Below are 6,283 nucleotides of genomic sequence, written 5' to 3'. Positions count from 1 at the left end.
TTAGAGAGAAAGCAATTTTATACTATATTTTGCAGGAAATGCATTTACGCTGGTACGCCTCACGGTTCAGGAATAATTTATCTTTTAAAATATTATCTGCACGTCGGAAGAAAGTGATAATCAAAAGCATACATAAATCCTATAAATAACAGGGGTGAAGTAATATTTCGTATTTTATTTCGTGTAACTGTTTCAATATCATTCCTGAGGCATGAATCACTACAATCTCTCAGAGAAAATGCTGAGAAAGCTTTAGTATTGTTCGAACGTAAAGATACATGAAATAAAGGATGATAAATTGAGGAAAGCGTTCAAAAAGGAATTTCGTGTGTCTGTTTACGGTCGTATATAATATCCAAGCGTAGAAGAAATCGGGATACCTCGTTGCTCGAAGCCAAGAAACGAGATGAAATACCTGATAATTCGAAACGAATATATTAAACAGCGTGCTCCAACTCTGGGAAAAATGTTAATGTACACTGACGCGCAGTGGAGAACAGTAAATAACGAAACGGTGAGGCACAAGACTCAGTTGCGAAAGGTTAGTTTGCAGAAATAGTATAGCAACAACTGCGTAATCTCGCTTTCATTTCCGTCCGGCGTACACCGTAAAGCTTGTGTATTTCTAAATGATTACGTCTGGTTACGAAACAGGCACGAAAACCGTGTAAAAGACTGGTCGCGACTTTTATTGTTATCGCGATTTGCATAACTCTACGCACTGCAAATACGGAAGGTTGAATTTTTATCTTATCACACGATAAGGGCACCGCAGTGGACGTTTTGCTCGTAAAAAAGATTAATTGTTCGAAAGAGGTGGCAGATATATAGAGGGTGTACCACAAGTTGTCTGAAACGACTGATTCCTCGTGCGAAAAATACGTTCCGAGCAACTCTCAAAATTTATATGCTAATCTGCTCATTGTCAGTAAGAACACCTTGTGTGGTTAATCGTTGAGAACCATTGAAATTAATAAAAAATCCACTGACTTGATAAATCAATTGTACAATCTGATTTCGAAAGTAGTCACCGTTATTGTTAGCTAAAACCCTCAGAAGAATCACAAATAAAATAAGATCGACTGAAGTAACCAGTAGGCAGGAGCTCCACTGACTTAGACTCTCAGCTAACCTCAGCTAGAACAACGCAGGCTCGTTAAAAGTTGCCTAAAATCAATCAAAACCATGCTGACTCGGTTGGAGTCTCATCGATCCACCTAAATCTAATCCAGGCCTAAACGGAACATACTCCAAGGATTTAAACCAGAGCCAACTTGCAACGAGTTCCGGGAACACTTGCCGAGCTTGAACAGCACTGGTTTACTTGGTACACGCCATGACGATTTCAAGGGGTTTTAAAGGATCAATGAAACATCGATGGCTCCTTATTATATAGTAACATCCTGTGTAAGTTAGGGAATTTTTTTCTATATACCTCAAGGCGAAAGTGTACGAACGAGTAATTCGAATAAAATGTTAGGGGAGCAAAATAGATGGTTTAAAGAGGGCTACAGTAAATAATAACTAAAATATATACATGTATATTGATCAATAAAACTGAGTTTGAACTCAAGTAATTTCAAGCTTCAATTAACGCTTGAAAATTCCGATTGTTTCCAATCCAATTAATAGAACATAGGTTAATGGATATCCGATTGGATCGATATGGACCATGAAGTGTTTGGGTGGATTATCCGATGCTATAAGCTTGACTTTGACCAGGCTACTGAACAAGGGAAACATTCACGGAATTTACGTACGTCGAACAGTCGGCTCGTATAAAAACGTGCAATTTATCAGAACTGTACGTATCTGAAAATACTCTACTATCCGATGAAAAAAAAACAAAAACCTGCTTTCAAATTGTTTAATTGAAATAAAATAAAAGACGTACGATATTTTATTACTGCGATGAAGGAGAGGACTCTGTGCGGTATTCATCTCGTTATTAAAGGCACGTGTCTGACACTTTTACTTGGCGAACGCGGATGCACCTCGCTGACTTTCGATCTATACATTTCTCTGACACAGACTGAATTCCGTACATTGTAAAGACGTAACGAAGTGTCGTCTAAGCGGCTTCTGACGTTCCACCGACAACTGATGCATTCTTGTTTAATTTCCTGGTTGGAGAACAATGCCCGGCCGGTCTCATCAGTGCCATTTTCCGCGACCGATGGCGTGAAAATGTCCTTTCAATGGATATCGTCGGTGGCGGGTAAAATCGTATTTTAATCATAGATAAGGGAAATGTACGATGGGTAGATTAATTAAGCACGATAAAGGAATAGTTTCTGGCGCAAGTAACATAATAATGGTAGTGAATACGTTCATCATTCATTCCTCTCACCTAACACCGTTACCTTTTGATATCGTTAATATCTTTTATGATCCTATTACATCTCGTACAAATAATCTCGTGATATTCTGATTTCAATAGAATATAATATAAAATGAAAAATATATTATTATACTGGGTATTGTATTCCGAATATCTGTTCCTTTTTTATTTTAACGTAATCCTTATATTAATATAATTTGCTGAATATACGCAAATCTAGCTGCAAATTATATAAATATACTATGAAGGAGGGTGGTACCTAATAATAACAATAATTACTGAAAATCCACCTGTTATTCTTGGAAACCATTTTCCCTTTAAAAGCAATGCGGAATATTCAACGGAGTTGCTATAAATTTAATAAACCATTTAATACTGATAACCACCGCTAATAACGTATTCATGTTTCATAAATATTAAAGTATACACATAGAGAAACAACCAAGTAAGCGTAATTTTAATAAAAGACGAGCTGTATTAGGTACACGTACATTCCAGATGTTAATAACTTGAATTAAAATATCTCTCATGGTCAAATTGGACAAGTGTTTGTTGTCTGTGTTTAATTGCGGCACAATCGACGTCGTTTCACGTATCTGAAACACACCCGTTGCAGAGAGCACTGGTCATACGAATAGAACGCTTGCGTTCCAGACACTGGCCATCCTTTGTTAACGCATAAACGCGCAATAATAGGAAATACGCATTCATAGCTCTTATGCATTATTACGCAACAATTTGCAACCTATATGGGCCATCGTGGGCAATCTCGACTCGTTTCAATTGCGTGATGGTGCAACGCACTGTGTGCGTTTAATCCCTTACTGGCCGACATGTATATTCGCGCACACCACGATGGGAGATCAATCGTCGAGTTGTTCGTTCGGCTATTTTTAACCTCTCATCAAATTTAATTGTTCTCTAATACTGTAATCGAGGGGATTACACTCTTTTTATTTCTCGTACCATTGTGTTCCGCTGCGGTCTCACCATTACATCTGCTTTAAATGTTTCGCTGTTGTGCGTCAATGGTATTTATTATTACATCAATTTCTATCGCACATTCGATGCAATAAATCCTGTCACTATTTATTTAAGTTTGCGGTCTTTTTACCGCTTTTTACAACTTCACGAGTTATCTTTCAAATATCTTATTGGTGGTCATACGACAACGACTAAAATTTGTTCGAACTAGAAAACTTTAAGGATACGCTTAAAATGCCCGATCCCCATTCGTTATTAAGCTCTTTTTCCCAGATTAAAAAATTCCAAGAAAAGAATAGCTTAAAGAAACGAGCTCAACGGGACTGAATACGAAAATTGAGACTATAAGAGCATTCTAAAGAATAATCTGCGATAAAAGCTCCCATCTCAACTTCAATTGGAGAGGCAGGATAACACAAGCATCCATACAAATTCATACAGTACAGTTCGTAAAAGGATACTTCCATCTCTAATAAAGAAAAAGGTACTGTACAGATAAAACTGCTCGGCGGGGAAATAAGAACGAAATTCACGGAAGAATATCAGAAACTTCTACTTTAAAAGCATCTACGAAACAGCTAGTAAAGCGTTACTGAAAATGTTCCGAGAGACTGTAAAATTTATGCAAAGTGTAAGCAAAACTTGCTTCCCAAAATATTAATTTCTTGTTTTTCCGTTTCTTGGTACAACAATTTTTCTGCCCATTATACCATTAACAACCTAATAATAATATACCATGATAAGTTAGGAAATAAAAGTTTAACCCTTCCTCGCGCCTATTAAACATTAAACAATGTTGAGCAGAGGGAAAGAAACCGTAAAATAATGTTGCACAAGGCGCCTATTCTTGTACACGTGTTCGTCTGACATTATAAAAGCGGAGTGAATGTAAAGATAAAGTCAGGGTCGCAATGGTAAATTCACTTTATGTATTTCATATTTCCAGTTTAACAGCTATCCTTACAGGCACTCGGCCTATGTACTCGTACATAGATGTGCCTCTATAAAATTAATAATATCCACTGGAACTATACTTTGTGGCAGTGAGAGTTACTTCGAAATAACCCAGAATTTGTAGGAATGATAAAAAGCCATCGTCCTGCGTGCATTATCGTATACATACATGATCGGAGCGCCCGGCGTGAAAGTTCTCCGACGGCACAGAACGGTAAAAGAAAGAACAGCCCGAAGATTATCCTTATATATATACTTCTATCCTATACCTGTCACGATATGAATTATTCTCACGTTTCGTAATGCCGGATCTCGTAATCGTTCTTATCGCGTGTTCACCTTGTTATCAGGAAACCGCGAGTTAACACGAAACACCACGAAGCCGTCCTCGGTCGTTACTCGAGAGAAATCGTCAATTTCCGTCGAGTTCCGTCTGTCGCAGAAGCCGTCGGTTTCTGGCACTAAAAACGAATCGTCAAACACTCGTGGAACGTCGCGGAGAGTACATAACAGAGGTGAAAAATCGTAACGTACGTCTCTGTTCTATCTGTCACTCGATTACCGAACGAATTCCATTCACACGGTTCGTATAACGTGCCTAGATATATTCTACGCTTACCTCATCGAGAGAGGTTTCCTCGTGGCCAGGCCGCTTCGTAGTCAGCTTCTGATTCTTCCTTTCTTTTTCTCCTTGATAGCCAGCATTGTAGCCATGTGTACGCGAACGTGCCCGTTCTGTAGAACGATCACCGCCATGACACACCACGGTTCCCTGTTCCCGCTACGAGGTACTCCGAAACGAACATTTCACGATCGCACTGGCCACGAAACACGCGCGACATCCGCAGGGGGATCTCTTTTGGCAGCCGGCAACAGGTCGCAGCGGTCTGCTATCCCATGACACGCGTCACCCCGTGTTATTGTTTATTATTCGAGTGCACGACACGATCGCGGCATCGTCGGTAACCATCGGTCCCGCGGTTGCTCCATTTCCGTCTTCTCAGGTAGAGAGAGAGAGGAGGAACAGCGCAGTCTGGCTCTCGGACGAATACTTGGCGACACTATTAACGCAGCTTAAGAACCGACCACTGCTGCACACTGAAAGAGAGAAGAAGAGAGAGGCGACGGTCAGAAAACAGAGTATGAGTGTGAAAGAGAGGAGAAATATGAGTCTCGAGCCAGCGGCTACCATTATAAATAGTTGCGACTGCCAGCGATGGGATTAAATACGCGCGCCTCCGCCAGGTGGAACACTTGTAGGCATCCTCGGTTTTGAATTCGAAATGTGCAGGTGCTTGAAAAATTCTGATTGATAAAAACTAAATAAACCGTGAATATAGAGAAATCAGTTGGAACGAGAATATCGAGTTTATAATATCGAGTTTATGATGTAATTATTATATAATTTTTTGATTGTTTGAATACGATCGAAGTTGTGTCATTCCCATCACTAGCAGTTGAATTAGGGAGAAAAAGAGATAGGAAACAACGATGGAAGTATGCGCGTGAGAAGGACAGAGATACGAACGGAAAACGGTTTCTCGTTCGTTTCACCTCTCACGCTTTACGTCATTGTTCCGTCACTAGAGTCCGCCTTGAATTTTAACGGACTGCGGTCCTAACATGTTAAATTTGCATGATTTCCTTTTGACGAATGGCTGTCGCCGATTCTACAGCCTCGTACGTACTAAGCTACAATGTGAGGAACGTTGAATAAATGATACGTACGTGCATAAAAACATTTCTCCGGAACTCAGTTAACAAATTTATTAATCAACATTATTATTACCACTAACAAAAACAAAGAATCAATAAATATACCTTTAAAAGCCATACTTCTGAACAATAATATACTCCATGTTTATTAAAACAGAAACACTATTATAACGATTAGTTCCCGGTTTATTTACGTAGCGATAAAATTTCTTTTATTGACGAGAATATAAGACGAATGAATAAATTACCTTGGAGCAAATGTCCGAGACAGTCCATTCGCCGAATGTT

This window comes from Xylocopa sonorina, chromosome 3 (genome assembly GCF_050948175.1).
Source record: "Xylocopa sonorina isolate GNS202 chromosome 3, iyXylSono1_principal, whole genome shotgun sequence".
In the NCBI taxonomy this organism is placed as follows: domain Eukaryota; kingdom Metazoa; phylum Arthropoda; class Insecta; order Hymenoptera; family Apidae; genus Xylocopa; species Xylocopa sonorina.
This window is presented reverse-complemented; position numbering follows the sequence as displayed.